Genomic DNA, 21543 nt, shown 5'->3' on the forward strand with positions numbered 1-21543 from the left:
CGCCGAAGTCTGTATGGAATTACCTGCGCCCGCCGCGGAGCTGGCACCGGTGGATGGATGGGCGCCGCGTCCGCGGCACCGGCGGCCAGCTCAGCCCCAGGAGTAAACACGGGGCTTCTCCGGCCGAGTGCGCAGTGTGGTGACCGGCGCTCGCCCCGCTGACCGATCGCACCGGAGGGATATTTTCGGGAGGCTCCTGTGGGTAAGGTCATTTTCTCCCGGCGAAAGCCCGGCATTGCTAAACTTGGTGGCGTGTGGTTGAAATGGGGTACTTTCGGGATTGCTGCATTACCCTGATGCGAGGGGCTCCAGCCGGTATTGGCAGATGAGTGGAATAACTGCAGTAGGTCTTCTGGCGAGTGCCTTTTGCCATGAATTAAAAAAAAAAAAATAATTAAATCTCCTCCTCCCTGTCTATTCTTGCACCCTCTGGATTTGGGAGAGTACGGTAAAAGCAAGGAGTCTTTCATTTTCCTTCTTTTTCTTTCTTTTACCCGGTTGTAATATTTTTGACTGAAAACGATATGTGATAGTAAAGAAGCTTTCTGTGATGGAATCTATTTAGTGTAAGATCGGATCCCATCCGCTGGTTAAAACAAATGTTTCCAACTCTGTGCAGCATTCTGCTGCATTTCATAGCTGCAATGGAGGGAGAGAAATCCTGCTTTTCAAGTTGTTAAACTTTAAGGTGGCAATCCTTATTAATTGTGGTACAGTGCTCTGGTGCTAAGGGGGTTAAATGCCACCGGTAATTTGGGATTACAACTGTGCCTGTAAATCCTGCAAGGAAATTATAAATTGAGGGATGCTAAGGAAAAAAAAATCTCATCTTGCTAGTTGAGGAATATTGTAAGTGTCACTAGCCGGAAAATCTCTCATCCACCTGCTCTTATAAAATATTTTTTTCACCACCCAATAACTTACCTACTAAAACCTCGGACCACGTGTATGGCAGTTGAAGATTTGCAAACAGAGATGCTATCTTCAGTGTTTCATACATATATGCATCTGGCTGAGGGACTGTGTGTGAATTAATTCCTCTGTTAGTTGTGGTGTGAAGCGAGACGGGGAGAGAAAGGATAGAAAAGATCCTCGTCTTAAGAACAGAGGCGAGCCAGGGAAGCACTTCAGCCTTTAAAGATTTAAAGGGATCCAGGCAATGCACATCGGTAATCTTTCTCTGCAAAATCAGTTCTGATAGAGGGGATGGGGGAAGGTGGAGGGAATCAATAGTGATGACGTTGTGCAGTGCAATGCACTGCAATGCTAAAGTTATATAGCGTGTGCGAAAATATGTACCCTTATGTACTGCTGGTGGGTTCATGCATAATGGATGGAAGAAGATATGCAGATCTATCTGTAGGAAGATGGATGTATTTGTGCAAAGACGGTGATTATGTAACTTGATTACATCAGTGGCATCAGTCGCCGATAGTGAAATAATATGCCCAAATAGTGTATCAATCACTTGGGTTAACTTTGTAGCACTCCCAGCCGCGGGGGATGGAGACCCGGGCAGAGGAGGGGAGATCCTCGCTCAGCTCCTGGCAAGGGGGTTGCCTCTTGCAGGCTGCCTTTTGCATCAGTGTGCTCCTGGAGGAGTTTCCCCGGGACAGGGAGTTCACGAAGGAGGGAGGAGGCTGCCTCCTTGCTCGTTCAGCCACACCCCGGGATTGGGCTCCAGAAGAGCCCCTTCCCAGGCTGCACAATGGTCCCATTGAGCAGATCCGGCTGCGTGCTCCTCAGCAAGGTCACACGGCAACCTGGGACTTCAGTGCATGGCAACAGCTGAGCGGAGGAGGAACAAAAGCAAAATTAAAATTTATCCTTCTTTCTCCCTCCTCGCTGTTGCCTACCTCCAAACGTGGTGTTCTGCTGACCCCTCTTTTCCCAGTGCTCACGGCAGAGCTGATGCTGTTTCGCCCCAAGTATGTGCGGCGCTTAACATAGATAGCGTTGTCTCTCTTGGTGTGTGCAGTGACTGCCTGGCAGCTTCAGCAGGATGCTGCTTCAATATTTTAGAGTACAGCATGACTGACTTCAGAAAAAAGGTATTGTCAGATATTACAGCCTAATCTACCCGGTACGTTTACAGGGAACCTAAAAGGTGGTCCATTTATACATTTCAAGCATCTTCTGTAAGTAGGTGAAGAGCAAAGGTGCGACAGGGGGCCCATCAGTTTAACTCAGATGGACTTTTTTAGTGAACTGTCTACAAAGATAGTAGTATCAGGATATACTTTACTTCAATATCCATTTTGGAATCATAAATCACTGTTCCTATCTCTTTGGGAGGAGCGGGGGGGTGGAGGGGGCGGAGGAGACAGATAAGCTTGCAAAGGCACTGCTGAGGCCCCATACCTCTAATGGATGCATTTTCTGAAGAATGTAAGCCTGATGAAATCTTAACTCAGCTGAAATGAGTGATCTTATCATCATTGGCCTATGTCCTTCCCCACTTCACTCTGAATTCATTCTAGCAAAATTTCACTAAAATACTTTTCAGTTAAGAAGAGGTGAGGGCAGAGTGGGTTTTATATCTCTTGATAAACATGATCTCCACATACCTACGAGATTTAATACACTATCAAACTCACAGTAATTTTACCATGGAACCCGCCTGAAAAATCACTTTTTCCTCTGATTCCCTGAAATATCAGTATTTTAAAGTTGGTTCACCATTCGTTCATGACTATTTTCATATTTCTTGAGGATAAGTCTGGGCAAGCACTAATAAATCCTGCTAATGTAGTTTAGAGTTTGACATTCATAGAGTATACTGAGTAAATTGGAAAAAAAGGATATGAAGTTAACTCTATTTCCATCCTTCAGGGGTCAGAATAACACTATGGCAACTCCTATGCATTGCTACAGCTCTTACAATTTTCAGAAATGTCCATGGCATACTCTCTTCCGCCACACACGATTACAGGCAGACTCTTTCCCTTTAATTCCTTACAGGACTTCTTGTGGCATACAGGCTACATACCTGTACCACCCATCTTAAAGGAAAGCACAAATTGTCTACAGAAAGTGTTATCAAACTGGTGCTGTAAAAGAGCAGGCACTGACAGTGTGGGAATATATCACATGGTATGTGTAAACTGGCATGCAGCATGCAAAGATTTGCAAATCCAGGGTAATGGAGAGCAGTAAGCAACCAAGTTTTATTTCTCGATTAATTTCATCGTTGTAGTTAGCAATAACCACTTGGTAAAAATAGAGGTTTTAAGCTCCAATGCAATATCCATTCAGTTTGCACCAAATATAGCTTCTTTGGGAGGAAACTTTCCTTGCTGGAATGAAACTGTAAATCACTCGGACAAATGAAGAGAAAATGTGAAGAGAAATATTTACATAAAACATTCCCAGGCTCCACATCTCAGACCACTGAAAGCAGTGAGAGTTTTGCCACCCACTCCTCGCTAGCGCTGGGAAGCCGGCTTTTAAAGAAAACAGCAGTGCATGAAGAATAATCTCAGTGCCTGCCTCTGAAAGAGCAGGCTTCTGACTGTCGTTATCACTGAAGACAGTAGACTTGTTTTACTGCTGATAGGAAAATGTGAAACATGCGGGACAGATCTTAATGAAGCTTTTTTACTATTCAGTGATATTCTTGTAATGTATTCAGAGTACTTTCTGTGGCTGTTATGTCGAACCCGTGTATGGGGAAACAAAGCAAAAAATGGATAACCGACTGAGGTTTTCATTCAGTATATTTGCGCTTACAGAGGAGTGTTTGAATATACTTCTGTGTTTCGTAACAGCTATGATCTTTAGCAGCTGGGAATCTTCTTATTTTTACAGTGCATGCTGCGTGATAATATATGGCAATTGAAACATTCAAGCTCTGATTAATATGATTAAAAACTAGCAACTTATCTAGTGGTGCTCAAGTTGTAAAGTTTAATTATAGCGGCACCATTTGCACAGCTATAGATAAGGTTGTGTCAGCATTTCTATTATAAACCTCTATCTTGTTGCCATCCGTTGTGTCAGGGGTCCATGAAATAAGAAGAATGTACAGTAGAAACCGTAATGGCTGTTTTGGATTACCGTCATGGCCTGTCAGGTCAGCAATCCATGTGTTTCTTTAAGTCTTTACATGCACATCTACAGCAGCACCAAAGCAGACATTATGCTCTGTCAGTTCCAGTGTATGCTTGTTTTATTTTAAAATGTAATCAAATATGAGATGATGGAATACAGTGACTCAGGAGGGATCATTTAACCTTTCATTTCTTATGCACTTTTGCATTGTTTTCTTATTCTTAAAACATAAGCAGACCAAATGCAGCAGTGAATTTTACTTGTGATAGCTTAAAATTAATGCACATTTGGAAGAAATCTCTTTTGAAGGGAAGGAGGAAGAATGAAGATGAAAGGTTGTGGTTTTTTAATGTTAATACTCAGGCTTTGCATGTTCCTCTAAGGTGGTCACACAGGGGACTCCATTCTGTTGCAACAGGCGAAAACCCTGTGTTATTTGCCAAAGCTATGTAAGATCAGGGCAAGGATATCAGGTTCTCTGTTGTAACATTGGCTACTCTGTTTTTCTAGGTCTCACTGTACCTGTGTATTATAGGTACTCCTGGGTCATTTCATGGTGTTACACAGCACACTATTTATGTCTCAATAACTAGGTCTGAACAAACGAACCAGGGACATCAGTCTTACTGTTTTCTGTACTTGGAAATGTCTTGTTTTTAACAATAGCACACAGACGTACTAATAGTCCTTCAACGGTTGCAGCATCAATTGCAGCAATTACCCACAAAGATTTTTTTGATTGAGGATGAAGAAGGAGAAAGGGAGAAAATGAAAGCATTTAGATTTTTGCCAATGCTATAGTCATTATTTCCATTTTATTTTTAGTTTTGGGCATAATTTAAGAAGTGCTCAATGTAGCTTCTGAAAAGAAGCACAGAAACCTGATTAATGCATGAAGACCAATACAATCTCTACATATCTATACAATTAGCAGGCAGACAAGGGCTAGTACTACTTGGTGACTGGATGGATAATGGTGTCAGAAAGTTTTCTGTTCTCTGGTCTTTCACAGCTGTCCTCAATGAATAACGTATTGTAAAAGAGGAAGAAGATGGAGAACAGCAGAATGGGTTAAAAAAGGGGGCAAGAAAGTGTATAAATATTGGTGATGTAGCTCCTGTCTCTTCAGAGATGGGGTGTAATTCTATATTTCTGTTCTTCACTTGTGAGACCCAGATGCTTATAGTTACTGCAGTTCCCAACTCCCACTGCTCTAATTTTTTTTTGTATTCTTAAACTCTTCAGTGCGAGGGCCATCACCTTTTTGTTTTACACGCATGTTTCCAGTTGCACAATGAGACTGCGATCTCTCAGCTGAGGTAACTTGAGGTGCTTCTCCATAAAATAATGTTTGTGGCAGGGACATGACAGAAATAATGCTTCCTGTTGGCTATTTTAGAAAAGACAGATATTTTACACAAATCAAATTTTCCTCTGACAAAGCAGAAACAGTTGGAATTTCCAGCAAAACTCTCACAGTGCTTTTACAAAACTGCCTCTTACAAAGCGAGTGCAACTGCTGTGTAAAACCTCGATATCTCAGTTTTATCTGTTAAGTTCCACTTAACAATGTGTGCTTGGACTGTTAGTAGCAATATCAGTAGCTCAATCCCAGCCAAAAATTTCAACCGTTTCAAGGAAAATGAAGTCATAGTACTGTGCATCATTATGATGCAGAGGGACAGGCTTCTGCTGGTGAGGTCAGGACTGAGTTTAACCAGCAGTGACCTACCTGGGTTCCCAGACGAGTTGCCTCAGGCTGAGAATTTGTGTGCCTGAATGGTGTAAGGGACCTGTATGTACATTTGTCCCTGCCTACATCCATTTGGCAGTGCACCTCTACTTTATTTGACTCTGAGCTCAGTAGATCGTATGCCTCGAGTATAATTCCTACACCAAGAAGATCTGTTGATATGATGGAAACCTTGGGATGGAGCCACTGTGTCTGCAGAGGAATGTGTTTGGCCGGGATGCTTTTGTGTGGCACTGATCCCTGGCAACAGTTTTAGCCCTGTGTCTGTCAGGTTGCCGTTCAGTGCACAGAATTTCAGGATGGCAGCAAAGCACAGCTGTTACCATATAGCACCTTGGCATTCCTGCATCCTCAACTTCTCTTCAGTGCTTTCTGGCTGTCTCCTCCCAGATTGAAACTTTTTTTGCAGGAAATGTTACCTTTGCTCGTTTTAGAATAACACAACTGGAAATGCATGGCTTTTCCTTTCTGGCAAGTTGTATGTGTAATGGAGTTGTGCATGTATGTCTATGTGTCAATCTATCAATCTATCTGCCTCTTTATGACACATAGAGTTTATTTTATTCAACATCTCTTACAAAACAGAAAGGGCCTTTCAGCTTTCTACTGTACATTTTTTTGGGTGTCCCATATTGAAGTTGGTGTGTTTACATCACTGTTGAATCAGGTTCACTGATTGGCAATGTCTCTTTATATATACATATACATTTAGTTATGTACACACACACACATGCACAAATACATATGCCTACGTATGTGTACGCATACATATGCAGTTACTCAGACACCTATGCATTTACTCACATACATGCACAGAAGAAGCCAGAGAACAAGCCATAAAGAGAAAGTACTCTAGTTATTTCTTATGCTAAATGTAGGAAACAGGACACAGGACACAATTCACCCATACAATGAGATGGTAACTGGTTTTGATGGTTGATTTAGTATTAATTTATTTTTTAACCATCTGTAAATGCAGCATATTTGAAGACAACATAAATTTATTTTGGAATGCAAATTCTAAAACATACTTTGAAAGGACAGTCGAAGATCAACAGTCAGGGCCGCATAGTATCATCCACAATTTTAGAAATATACGTGGTAACACTTTGGAAAGTACAATCTGAGTGTGTCCTGTATACCTCCCCAACAGAACACCAGATACTATTGAACATCTCTTGTCCATTATTGTGAAAAAGCTCGATCAGAGTATTTGCTCAGTTAATAGCAGAAGAAAGCTGTATATATTAGAAGAGGAATACGAAACTTGGTTTAGTATTTCTTGCGTCACACTTAGTTTACCAACTGATGACTGTCATATTCAGTATGAGTAATGTGTCTGGCTTTGGTCACTTCATGTCCAGAAAGCTACTAAGGAAGGGAGGACCAGAGAATGACATCAAAAAGAAGAAAAGACTTCCATATGAAAAGATTTCTATCTGAAGAAAGAGATGAAGGTTTTGTATTATTCAGAAGGAAAAGGAAGAGATGGTATGGGAGTACAGGGGATGCAGTGGAAAATACTGAAGGCTACTGAGATATACTTTGGGTTCTCTTGCATATTGCTTTTCTGATGACCAATAAAATGAAAATGTAGCAAATGGAGTAAAGGAAAGCACTCCTTTACATAGTTCATTCAAATTCTTCATCTCTTATTGGCAAAGATAAAGTGGAGAAAAAGGTCTAGTGCAATAGAATAGTTTAAGTGCATAAATAAAACAAAAAAAAATAAAATTTTACATTGTAAGAGATATCTAAATAAGAAAATTATCAGCCTGTGTAACAGACAGTTAGGTAAGAAGGCTATCGACTTGTGTTCCTTAAGGTCCACCTGCTAACTTCCAGTTATAGTGCAATCAATGGATGTGTGCATCTGTGATTTCTAAAGTGCTAAAGGATGCTTCTTCCAAAGAATTTGCTGCTGTCTTCCCTTGGAGGTCTACTGCCTAACTAGATGGAGTTAAGTGTGTTCCTGTGACTTCTTGTTCCTGTGTATTCCTCACTACCTGTTCAGTTTACAAATCTGGCAATTGTGGTACTGCTTAATAAAGACTTCATTAGTGCTGACTGGGAAACATAACTTGGCTGGTTTAGTCCTCATTACTAAAGTCCTGATCCAAAACCCACTGAAGGAAATGGAAAGATGCCCACTGCACTCAGTAAGTTTTGGATCAATCTCCAGCATTATCATCTAATTTCCTCAGTTTTGTTAGTTTCTGTGAAAAAAATCATGCTGCTTCTTATCTTTAATAGGTTAACTTTGATTAGAAAAGGAAAATCTTGTAAACTTTGATAGAATTCAATAAAACTTCACTATGTTATTGACAGCATAGTCAGTCCCATCAATTTCCATCATTAAGAGATCCACAAGCCTCAGATTTTGTTTCTTCATAGAAAGGAATGTTTAGACTCGAGAGGTTGTTAGAACATCACTGGTCTCCAGTGCTTTCAGTTTCTAAGATGGGAAAATCATAAAGCCCTTTAAAAATAATCACTAAAAATATATGCAGTGTTGGTGTGTATCCTCAGCTAGTTTTTTCCAAAACTTTGGCAGGTTAATCAAGTTATAGATATGTTTTGATCTTTAGTCAGTTTAACATATCCTTCTTCCTATTTAGTGCTTTGTAATGTACATTCTGTTAAAGGACAATCTCATGGCTCAATTGACAGACACTGTACATCTATTTATGGTTGTTCATGTACAAGGCACCTTTGTTAATGAGTGTTTTCTCTGGAGTGTGTCCATTTGTAGTAGTACTTAATGCTTAAGACCTCCACATTAGCTAAGGTAATGTATGTCTTCTATTTCTTTGGCATCCTAAAATTAGTTTTGCAGGCTTAGAACAAAGACATGGATAATTAGGGTAGGTAACAAAGGAAGATGTGTTTCCACAAAGGTTTGTGAAACTTGAGGACCTCTCTGTCATTACTGAAGGGAAACGTGCTTCCAGGGACAACTAAGAGCCAAACGCTAACTTCACTGTCTGTGGTATCACTATAAACTTTTCCCCTTTCTGAGTATTCCTGAGAGGAACAAAGAAACAAGTCCTTAGCAATGAATTTTGAATTCTTCAACATAAGACAAATAAAAATAAAATTACTGATGAGAGATGTTTAATTCCAGTTACTGCTTTGCCATACTACTTTCCCAGGTATTTAATAAAATTAATTTGAAGGTATTGGACCTCCAAGGCCTGAAATTAATTCCTTTTACTAGTTCGGAATATTTATTCTCTATAAAACTTTTCTAAATTTATCCATGCTTCAGTTTTCTGTCTCTAAACTCTGGAAGACAAAAACACCTCCTGCATTCTTGTCTTTCTAGGTTCATCTGTTTGTAATATAAACTCTTTGTTTAAGATTTCTATTTTATTATATATGGAGTAGGGTTAGAGGAAGAGTTAATGTCAATATCTTCTCCCTACCTCAGTGGAATTTCAGTTTTCTGACAGCCCTTGAAAATCATGGAAAGTATTTGCTTTCTTCCAGGAAAAAAAGTAATTTCCACATTGGTTAGAGGGTGGTTTTTTTCAAAATGTTTTTGTATTTAGTATGTAGATTTTTGGGAGGATTGAATCAAAAGATGACATTTTAAACATAAAATCTTAATGAAAACATTTTCTTTTCTCTAGAAAATTTATCAGGAAAGATAATTTCGGAGTTCTTAGTCCAAGTTCTTAGCAGAACAGGACTCTCAGCTAAGGTCTTTAGATGCTAAATAATACAAATATGAAAATAGTACTGTGAGTCATACTACTGGGGGTGGCTGGGTCAGCTGCTTGTTTCCTAAATACTAATCAGTCTTTTTAATTTAAAGTTACCTCACTATTCATCATCTTCTTTTTCCATGTTGCCTGAATTAATTGTGTATAAAATATTGATGCGCATAAATCAAAGATAGCTTGCTTTTTTCCTTTTTGCCAGGGTTCAGGTGTAACCCACCTGGTTCACAGAACAAAAATATTCATGGTAATAGGTTTTTCTGGTTTAGATGCTGAACTTTGACCCCATGTTTGCTCCTATTCATCAAATCTTAATCCAGTGCCCAGGGAGTTGCTGAAAAGATTGCTGTTGGTCTCAGTGAACAGTGAATTAGGTTTGGCAGTCTTAAAATCTTAGCAGCAGGTTTCCCTCATTTCGTGCAGTACATTTGCCTGTCGGTGCAGGACCATTGCCTGCTGTACACTCATGGGTACTGCCTTGGTGAAGAGCGTCTTTCCTATGGGATGCCGGAGCAGGGCAGTTCCCATTTTGCCGGGAGATAATTTTGCTGGGAGGCGAAGGGATCTTGCGTTTCATACTCAAAAACCTCTGCCCTTTGTTTTAAGTCTCATTACGAGAAATGACAAGCCGTGCTCAGTGCCATCCTTTGGGCTAATTCCAGCTGATGGCTTTCGTCCGCGGCCGGACCGCAGAGCTCAGCGGTGATGCCGGCGGCGTTTCCCCCGGCACAGCTGGCCTCAGGAATAGGCCCAGCCAGCGGGCTCTGTGCCCAGCAAGACCTGTCGCCTGGAGACTCGTGGTCTCCATAGCTTTGTTTAATACATGACATTTTTATCTGCTCCGAAGATACTCGTGTTTGCTGATGGGGAATAATATTAAGCGAAGCAAGGGTAAACCGATTTCACACAGAAACTCCTGTCAGAGCTCTGGGTTACATCAAGAATAAGCTTAGAGTAACTCCAGTGAAGCCGTTTCATTCGGTTTGCCAGACTGAGTCCAATATGAACCTTCAACATAGATATTATTGCATTAATTTTAATGAATAAAGATCACAGACACATTACTTATTTAATTAACATAGCAAAACCCATTGTCAGCAAGCAAAGAAGTTATACTGTACAGCCACTCTAATGCAATCACAAGAGTATACTTTATGGCTGTGAGAATATAATTTTCTTGTTAAAAACCTTTGATGTTTCTTTAAACATATAAACCACAGGAAATGTGTAAATAAGGCTTGCCTGCCATCTCAAATGCCTCATATCAAAATGAATCTTTTAGCTTTCATCTGTATTAATTTTGATGTCTTTCAGCTAATGCTGATGTATATATATATGCATATATAAAAATTTAAGCAGAAGTACATGTGTATATACACATCATTTGTTATAAAATCATAGGTGTTAATATTGAAAATACAACTATAGTGTCGATTTTCCTATGTTACCTTTACCATTATTTTTATCTTTGTATTTGCATAGTTAAGGACTATGTAACCACACAAGTTTCTTGTTTCTTGTGCTTTCCTGCCTGCTCCAACTCGCTGTTTGACAGAAAATGCTCCTATAATTTGTTTTTATGGAATTTGAGAGTACTGAATTGGACATTGCAATCGGTGACCAAGACTGACTGTGCGAAGTCTCGCCTGCATGTGTAGGTTAGACCTACACGTGTTTTTCCATCTAAGCTCCTTCATGCATTACCACACGAGCTGGTTCGAAGTTTCTGCAGTCAGGGAGTCAAGAGGCCACCAGTCAGCTGAATGACAGTATCTTGACATGTGCAAGATGGGCCGCTGGCTCTGCCTTAGTCCTGAATGCATAACTCAGAGGGAGTCTGTTTCGTACAAGAGGGGAAGGTGTGGGCAGTACATCTCAGAGATTGGCAGGAGCTGCTTGCTGTGTAGATGGGTTTAGATTACAGTGGGAGTCAAGATTTTAACACATATTTTGGTATGCTTAATCCCACACTGGCACAGACTATGAAAACTATTGCTTGGAAGCAATATATCTAGTCAGACTGTGGTTTATCTAATAATGAAACCTGAACGCGAAAACGGAAATGTAAATATAATGTAGTCTCAGGCTGTATCAGTGCCACCTGAAACATGGGAGTAAGTGAATTTATTGTTTGTTTGGCCAGAGCTGTGGTTCTACAATCCTTGCTTTTATTATTATTATTTTAGTGCTGTGATTTTAACCCTGCAGAGTGCTCTAAATAAGTTTTTAACCTTATGCTTTATTGTGATGAATGAGGATGACTGAATTTTCAGCTAGAGGCAGTTTCCCAAAGCATTATCTTCTATTTTTTCCACCAAAATTGGCATGGTATTCTTAGTTTAAAAAGAGGTTTTTTTCTTTTTTTTTTTTTCCTTTATTGGAAATTTATATTCTAAAGGTTATTGCCGGATAGAGGAAGAACAATAGACTAAGACTATGTTCAAATAACACCGTTTTTTTTACACACACAAACTTTTGATTTTTTTTTAAGGGTTATCTGTTAAGACTTAAAAACACCCAATATAGTGGCCCCCCACTGAAGACAAGAGAAAGGGGCACACCAGAAAAAAGTCAAGTTTTTGTAATTGAATTTAGATACACATGTCTTTAATTCCATCACTTGTTTTAAAATGCAAATTGTCTTTCTGCTTATCTTGGAGGGCAGACAGTCTCTCTTACTATTTAAAGATTATTTTTAAAATAGCTTCAGAATGAAGAGGCCCAGTTTTTGCTCAGTCCTTATCAAAGAATAAAATTGAACAAAACATGCTGTCCAGCAACACTCACTTTCCTTTATGTGTTCAGAAATAGTTAAAATACAGAAGGGATTTGAGTTATTACATTATTGATTACATATTACATTACTGATTTGAGTATCAAAACAGTATAGACTTCTGGGGGTACCATAAGATTTACTTCATGGAACTCAAAAGTTTTATAATACATAGAGTTGTTGGTCTTTGATATATGGAATCAGTGATTTCAGCAGGAATTGTTTCTTGATATCTGGAAATCTAGCCCACTTTTACTATTACATGGATGTACATAGTGCATAGCTCTTAAGGTGACCACAGTCTATAATACATAGATGAAACAATATTTTATCAGTTTCCATGAGCAAATGGAGACTTCACTTTCTCTGGCTATCCACACATCTTTTTAAGTGAACACTAAATCTTATTTGAAGACAAAGCCATAGGGGAATAAATATCTTTAAATGATCCTATATTTTATGTGCTGTGATATACAAATACATTAACTATCTTCAGCAATGTGGGTTTTATCTAACTCTACCAGTTGAGACATTCCGGCTGTCAACAGTCACTGACAGTGATTGGGGCTTCCTTCTGCACACAACACTTACTTTATGGCGTAAAACTGTATTTACGTAGGACGTTGTTCCTGAGATTTCATAACCCAGATGGAAAACTAGCTGTGTAGCTGCTAGTTAAAATAACTATAAATAATAACTATAGGATAATTAGATCGTGGGGCTGGCTTTGACAAAGTTCAGCCTCTGCCTAGAGGCAAGCTGTGCCTTGGCAGTGCCTGGCTGATGGGGAGTGCATCGGGAGCCCCAGATGGGTGGGCAGAGGGTTTGCTTGGAAAGCTGCAGGCAGAGCTTGTTCGGTCCTGTCATTACCACGTGTGCAGCGTAAGAGCTGACGGGCATAGGGAAGGCTGCTCTAGGATGGATGTTAAAGAAGGACTATTAATAATTGAGAAACTGAGAAATCCTGAGTGTTGGTCAGTGGCCTCTGGCATGACTTTGACTTGTTCACATAATCTTTTCTGTTGCATACATCATCCCTGGGGAGATATCCCTGCTCTGAGGCTCGATGTCAAACCTTGGCTTAACATCCAACTCCCAAGTGAAGGAGGGGGCTTGGCTGGGGGGGGCTGTCCCTCCACCAGCCAGCTGGCTAGGTGCCATGAGGGGGGACAGCGAGCTCCAGGAAGTGATATGAAGTGGAGGAGAGTGGTTCACAGCCACGTGGCCCAGTGCCTGTCCTCTCTCAAGCAGGTTGGCCAGGACCCCATGCCCAATATTTACCACAGTATTGGGCCTTGAGTCTCCTCTCAGCCACCTGTGGTGGTCCCAGCACGTAGTTATTGACAGGACGAGGGGCAATGGCTTCAAGCTGGAGGGGAACAGATTTAGATTGGAGATTAGGAGGGGGTTCTTTACTGTGAGGGTAGTGGAGCACTGGAACAGGTTGCCCAGGGAGGTGGTTGAGGCCCCATCCCTGGAGATATTCAAGGAGAGGCTCGATGAGGCCCTGGGCAACCTGGTCTAGTTGGGGGTGTCCCTGCTGACTGCGGGGAGGTCGGACTAGATGACCTTTGGAGGTCCCTTCCGGCCTGGGCAATTCTATGATTCTATGATTCTATTGCTATTGCTATTACTGTTATTGTTTTCTGTAGGTTTTGGGGGTATTCTTTGTTTCGATTGTGTGCAGTGCAGCCCCCCCAGCATGACACTCTTTTCATGCACGGAACTGGTAGTCCATGTTGCATCTCCCAGACTACAAGCAGGCATAAGCTTCGGGATGGTACTACATCAGAGGACTGTTCAGTACAGGCTGAACCAAGCCTGTTACTTTGGAATTAGAGGCAGTCCTTGGGGTGAACTGTCTTCCCTTATCTGTTGTCTCCAAACAGGCACCAGCAATGAGCTGGCATTATGCAATGTAGATAGTCTGGGAGCCAGACGTGTCGCCTGACTTCAGCTCCCATGAGCAGAACGGGGTGATAGCGCTTCTCACCTCGCTGACTTACTAAAGGAATGGGTACGTTGGGGACTGTGAGATGTTAAGATATGGTAAAATGCGGTGGTTTGTGATCTGAGGAGAGCACAAAAGACTGACTCCCGTCTGAGGAGACGGGTTTCCTTCAGTAAAGCATTAATGCATGCTGTATTCCTCCTCTGAAATGAGAGCTAATAATCACAGGCTCTGCAGTTGTTTCTAGGGATTTTGTTATGCAGGTGGTATTTTCTAATTATTACATTGTAAAACTCATGCACACGTTAAAGGGAAGAGTGAAATAGAGAGGTCTAATCTAACTAAATATGAAAACGTAGTTATAAACACATTTTTTTTCCCCTGAGATTAAATTAGGTCACTCTTTGCCTTACGCTTTGGAGCTCTGTCTGGCTGTGTCTGTATTTATAAGATGGCTATTCCTCCTTTTTTTATTGGTCTTTGAAAAGCCTCAGAAACCTGACTCCCACCCATTGTCGTGACAGATCAGGATGGGCAGATGTGGGCCTGATGCTCTCTGAGTCAGGACCGAGAAGGCAAAGGGGTCTCCAGTGCAGGTCCCATTTGGGCTATCCCTCTGTAACACAGCTGCTCTTCGGAAGTAACCTATGAACCTTCTTGGTTTTTTACGCTTCTTTCCACAAATTGTCCTGCCAAAAAAGGGACGGTAAAACAAAAGTTTGGTGAAACGATTCCACTGAAAACCAGAATTTGCCACAGCCGTATTTCCCATTTGTAGAAGAACTGAAATGCACTCAGCACTCCAGCAGGTCATGTTTGTTCAGCAGATTTCAATTAAGGGTGTTATTGCTTTTAAAGGCCAAGCTGGACGTTTTCCACAGCAGATTTTTTTTTGTTCCTCTCCATACAAAAGTCCATACGGTGACTTCATACTGACAAAATGTGCATCTGCCTATATTCATAGGGAGCTTTTATAATGGAGTTGTGGAAAAAACTTCTTTTACCATGCCCTATCCGAATTGGCAATAGTGTATGCCATGGGAAATGGCAGGCAATGTGGTTAGCATTTGGATGGGAATGGAGATTTAAATGTTGCTGGAGGGATTATTATTATTTCCTTCTATTACAAGGTTGCCCATAATCACCCAGTTTCCATTTCAGTCTGTGTTGTGCATGTTCAGAACCCCTACCATGTAGCTCAGAAGAGATAGAAATTGCGTAGGGGTGGCAGGGGAGCACAAGGTAATAACAGAACCATATTGGCATACACTATTGACAGTGACTGTCAGCTACCACTTCCTTCTCAATTTTTTGTAGACATCACAGTAGAGAAAGGATTTGAAGGAACAGAGGTTGGAGTTCACTGTCTTTTTAGTCTGCTTGAATGATTGAGGAAGGCTATAAAAAGCCACCCCAGGCTTAATTTTGTAGCAGCCAATTCTCACAAAGGGTGAGGTCTGTCTGAAGGAAAAGCACAAAGCTTCTACGATGCCAGAGCACCTGCAGATGTCACCTAAGAAAAAAAAAGTCAGCAGCCCAGTTTTCATTTGGCTATCAAAACAATTCACTTGGTCAAAATCATGTTGATTCTGTAACGTGATTTCACCTACAGAAGAAGAAATTTCTGCACAAATTTTTGTGAGTCTTTCAGAACTCTGGCATAATCTTTCCCCCATCAGTGAAATTCCAGAATTTTCTGTTTAGAAAAGAGAAAACTATTAGTGAGGAGAGGCAAGCAGAATTTCCTATTATGTCGTATTCAGAGTATTTAAATAAAATATTTGGGCTCTTAGTTTGAATTTGGGCTTTTGAGCTCTTATTAATAAGCAAGTTTTAATCCATTTGAATTTAAAGGATATTTAATTTTTAATGCAGACTTTGTGTCATTTTACTTTCTTAATAATCAGAAGGTCACATGGTACCAGATGAAACACCTTATGACAATCTAAATTGAGTATATCATCATTATTACCTTTATCAGTCAGAAAGAATTAATTGAATTGTGAGTATTGCTCATAGATCATGATGTCTGCTTCTGAAAAATGCATTGACCTATAAATTGTCCTCCAATAGCCATTCCCAGACTAGACAGGAATTACTAGAAGAAATTTGCAAAAAGATGTCTTCTGAATGATGGGTGTTTGCACAGTAAAGCTGAGTAAGAAGGTGGCTGCTTCAAAGCCCTTTTTTAGAGGTTTTTTGTTAGATCGTTAAAAAAAAAAGTTTTATATTTCTACTGTGAATTAACATAAGTCACATATGAGATATATCTAATTTCTTTTCTCTTTTTAGTTATTTCCATGTCAGACAGGACACTGGTAGAATATGTACTAAACACCACATGAATTTATAGATAAATGTTCCTGGTGCCACATTAATTTTTACCCAAAATACAGTAAAATTATTCAGCAGATAAATGATTCCTGGAACAAGTTATCTTTGTATTTATTTTTTAAGATCCATTTTACAACGATTCATAAACTTTAATTGTGAATTTTTTTGTAAATTCTATCATTTGCTACTCAGGATATACTCCAGTTCTGAATATATGTACCCATCCTTAGGAACAGAGGACAGGGCCTTATTGTTATGCAATCCCTACTCCCTCTTGAAACAGTTTTCTTTTTGATTTGTCCTTCTACTCTGGTTTCGCTTTCAAGGCCAAAATAATTGCTGGACAGCCTAGATTTAGTGCTCTTTAATTGACATGGCTTTTTTTTTCTGACTAATGTCTGTTCCCTGATGGTATACAGAAAGCAGGCATAACTTCTCTGATATTTATCACAATTAGCAAGCTAAAATTTTTTATTCTAGTTAGACTTCTTATTCCCCTTATGCCCTTTAGCAGCTGCCTTTGAACTTGTGATCTGAGTTCATCTTTTAGAGGATACTCGCCAGAAGCCTCCGCATTATGCCAGAATAGGTCTCACTAGTGCCGTATGCAGTAGCTCTCCCACGTACCTGTCTTAAAATACAGATGCTAAATTTGCAGCTATTCAGTGATATGTCATTCTGATTTGTCATTTAGAAGATTGTACTTATCTCATATGGTTTTTCTGACATCCGGTGTATATCGGCGTTCTGCTTTACTGAGAGTCTGTGGCTGCCCCAGACAATCTGTAACGCTTTGCCAGTCTAACTTAGTATGTGTTTAACGCTGAGAATCTGCCTAGAATCTGAACAGTAGCCAAAAGTATTGCTCTCTCTGCACCTCTAAGTGTTCTTAACAGTGGTCTTTCTTCTGGCAATGTGGGAAATGGCATTAAATGTTCATAGTTTAAGCCTGCTTAAAATTCATGCTGGTACCAGAAGGATTGCAGATTTCAGTGCTATTTCCTGGATATAGTATATATGTCATGGTATCTACTAATATATTGTATATGAGATGGAATGGGTCAGTTTTAATTACTGAGTATGAGCACATTCACCAAATCACCAGAAGTAATGATATGTGTGAGGGAGAGACCTTGTAAAATACGTCTTATCTTACCATAACAAGACACTGTATTTCCCATTGGTTCCTATAGTTATCAGATACTATTTAAAAATCCCCTCCTCTAAGCTGTAAAACCATGCCAGCAAATCTGGCATTTCAATGCAAATCACAAATGCAGCTAAGAAAATTTTTGATTTCTTTCTTTCAGACCTACAGAAACTTTACATGGCATATGTTTAAGACAGATACCTCATTATTAACAATTCAAGGAATAGAAGAATATTGGAATTGGCATAGAAGGAGTATTAGCTTCCAAAAGAAGGGATCCTAGGAAAGTCATGAGATTGTAAAGTGTAATATCAGCATGATTTTAAGTATTAAAAACAGGTTTTGGCTACGTTTAGCTGGAAGTAATGTAAATTATCTTTTCTAGAGTATTTGTGGTAAACACTGTCTTTAGTATCCTAACTATTTCATCAGCTGTTCCTCGTCTTATGGCCTCCTTATGTACCAAATTTTTGTTAAAAAACTCTCCATCTTACATACAATTAAGCTTTACTAAGGATGTAAAATTACAGCATAGCCATTGTGAGTGAGGATCATCAATAACAGTGACATCTGTTAGACACAAGAATAAAACTATTTTAGGCACCCCCAGCCTTTCTGGTATCATTTCAAATTTGCGTAACCAGTGTTAAAAAATCCAGTTATGTTAGGCACTTACTTAGTAGTTCAGAATGGCTATTAAGTATAGGAGTAAGACTGGGAGGGGTAGCAGAATCTTTTAGATTGTAGGATTAAGATGCCAGAAATCATCTGGAGAAGTGCCCGTGCCTGTACTGCTGAGGCCAAGTGACTAGGCCAGGCCGTATTTATGCTCAGTAACTTTATGGCCCAAAGGGGTATTCCTGTGAGGAAGGCTCCTGTTGCCTGAGACATCATTATTGGATTTTGTGAGGGTGTATCTTTTTTTTGAGTTGAAGTTGTTGGATATGGTATGAGGGCCTTGTTCCAGCCTGCCGGATTGGTGTTTCCATAGCATAAATGGAAGAATTGTGCTGCGTAACAGGATGACGTGCAGGGATGTTTGTGTGTGAGACCTCACAGGTTGTTGGTCAGGCAGTCCGTAGGGCAGGGGGACTCTTGTCCTTACTGCTACCCCATTGGTGCTCCCTCCTGCTTGCACTTCACAGAATAGAACCACAGAATCATAGAATGGTTTGGGTTGGAACTGGAAGGGACCGTAGAGATTTATCTAGTTCCACCCCCCCTAGACCAGGTTGCTCAAAGCCCCATCCAGCCTGGCCTTGAACGCCTTCAGGGATGGGGCATCCACAGCTTCTCTGGGCAACCTGTTCCAGTGTCTCACCACCCTCATAGTGAAAATCTTTTTCCTGATACCCAATCTAAATCTACCCTCTTCCAGTTTGAAACCATCCTATCACTGAAGATGTACTATCACATGCCCTTGTAAAATGTCCCTCCCCATCTTTCCTGTAGGCCCCCTTCAGATACTAGAAGGCCTCCATAAGGTCTCCCCGGTGCCTTCTTTTCTCCAGGTGGAACAACCCCAACTTTGGGGCAGGGAGCATCATTTCCCCCTACCCAAAGCCACACCAGGGTGTGTGCCAGCAGGGAAGCAGTGGGGATGGTTGCAGATCCAGCGCTTGAGCTTCCTTCCTGGCTTTATTTCATTTAGTACTGGTGCAGCTAGGGAGTCTGGTTGACTGCAAAAATATAACACACAGTTAGTTTTAAAAGGACTACAGTACACCAACCCCACACCACTTACATGTCACAAGCTGCAAGGTAATAACTCTGAACATCCTATAATTAATTAGAATAAAAAAAGCCCCAGAAATTACAATGTGCCACAGAAAGAGAGCAGGAGAAATCAAGGGCATTAGGGATGTCCTAATATATATATATATGGTGCAGCGGTGAGAATACTGACGTAACATTCTTTATTAAAGTAGATGAGGAAGTTTTAAGGAAGAAATTACTAAAGATATAATATAGGAACAAGTCCCATGTTGCATAAAAATGGTATCATTTTTCTTCGTTAATGTGTAAGATGGGAAAGGACAGATAGGAAAAAGCAATCCAGAAACAATATGTTCTTACCTACCTCAGACAGAGGAGAGCCAAATGAGACACATCTAGACGGGAAGCACCTTCACAGGCCCTTCTGTCTCACTACTGGGCACATAGCAAAAAATTGCTTTTCTTACTGATCTCAAGTATATTTAATCAGCTAAGCAAAGGTGTATTCATCCTGGCACAAGATGTAATAATTGCCTAAAGAAGCAGCAGGGGGAGGAAGAATTGCTTTAAGGCTGCTGCTGCAGAAGTGTGGAGGAGCTAGCCAGGGGTGAAATAGTATTTCCAGACGGGGAAGGCCAGTAATTTTTCAGGCTTATGTCTTCTCCCCCTCCCCTTGGGTAGAACGGTTTAGTCACTTGCTGGTAGTAATACAGCCATGCCGAATGAAACTCCCCAGACACCACCTGAAGAAAAATGACAGGAAAAAAATAGAGAGATGTTTGTTAAATTTTGTTTTCAATTGCTTTTACTTTCTGCTGCAGAAATTAATATTGTGCATTTAGCCAAGTTAATAAATGCGAGATTATCGTATTCACAGCATTTACACATCATTTTGAATATTTTCAAGGTAAACAACATCCACATTTCCATATCACTAGAGGAAATAAACTACACTGCGGATACAGGAAATGAGTATGTTTCCCCAAGTAGTAATTTCACAATATTTCTTTTCCAGTTTTCAAAGATGAGAGAGGATTTAAATTGTTCAATGAAGTAAAGTTTAAAGTGCTCTTGTATACAAGAAAAAGTGAAGTGTTATGTTGCAGGTGAAGTACGATGTTTTCTCTACATAGGATTCTAAAGAGAATTAATGCACTTCTCACTCAGATATAATTTATTCAAACGTCATAAAAATAAAGAGCGCACTGAAGAGCAACTAAGAAAAAACCCAACAACTAACCAACCTGCCTGTTCTTGTGCTGGGGCAGAGTGAATGTTGCTGTGGGATGAATGATAATTAAGCTGATGGTCAAAAGGAAGTTACACCTGTTGCATTGGGCTCTATCTACCTTAGCACTTCGGTTTGAAGCAGTAGCACAATCTTGAGACAAATCCCTTGGCTGTTGCCTTGTCACACACATTGGTTCCGTTTCCAAGGCAGCTTTTGGAGCATGCCAAGCAGGTTGTGTTGGAGGACAGGGCACCACTGGAGGCTCTTTCCACCTCTGCACTTTGGGCACGCGCAGATCAAAACCCCTCTCTGATCCTCCAAACAGCTTCGAGCTGGGTTCAAGGACCAGATTAAATCTATTCGGAAATGCAATCTGCTGCACAGTGTAGAAATTGGGGGCTTCCATGCCACATGACTTCATCTAATTATTGTTTCACTCTTATTGACATAAATTAGCTGATACTATGGGAATAATATTTTTTTTTTTTTTGTGAAAAGGGGGAAAAGTATAATGATACAAGACCAGAATAAGTGAAAAGGTGGCTTTTCATAGGAATAGTGGTAAATGCATGAAGGGTATCATATATGGGCTGGTAAAATACAGTGAAGTAAGTCAAATGAAGAATCACCTTTAACTTTATGGAAGAAATTAGCTTTTTAATAAAAAATGAAAATATGTAATAATTAGTAAGTGCTTTTACCATTCATATAATCCTATAAAACCATCTGTCAACAAATTAAATAAAAATTCAACAAAGTACTGCCATGTGGGCTAGTCTTTTTAAAGCTCTCAGTCTGAAGTTTGTTTCCAGAGCTGCCATTGCTCCTGTTAAAACAGGAGCATCAACTGTGTGCATGCGTAT

The 21543-nt window shown here is 40.2% G+C and overlaps 1 protein-coding gene across 2 annotated transcripts in view; it reads left to right on the plus strand.

Annotated features, from left to right (window-relative positions):
• Nucleotides 1–33: 33 nt before the first annotated feature.
• The window catches only part of IL1RAPL1 (interleukin 1 receptor accessory protein-like 1), a 762019-nt gene continuing 740509 nt past the window's right edge, over nucleotides 34–21543 (plus strand). The window contains exon 1 of one of the 2 annotated variants that reach the window (XM_014948366.1): nucleotides 34–202. The gene's annotated coding sequence lies outside the window, so the exon portion shown is untranslated. The remainder of the gene's footprint in view (nucleotides 203–21543) is intronic. The other variant, XM_014948367.1, reaches the window with a different exon arrangement.

The sequence above is a fragment of the Calidris pugnax genome, unplaced genomic scaffold (genome assembly GCF_001431845.1).
Source record: "Calidris pugnax isolate Ruff unplaced genomic scaffold, ASM143184v1 scaffold164, whole genome shotgun sequence".
NCBI lineage: Eukaryota > Metazoa > Chordata > Aves > Charadriiformes > Scolopacidae > Calidris > Calidris pugnax.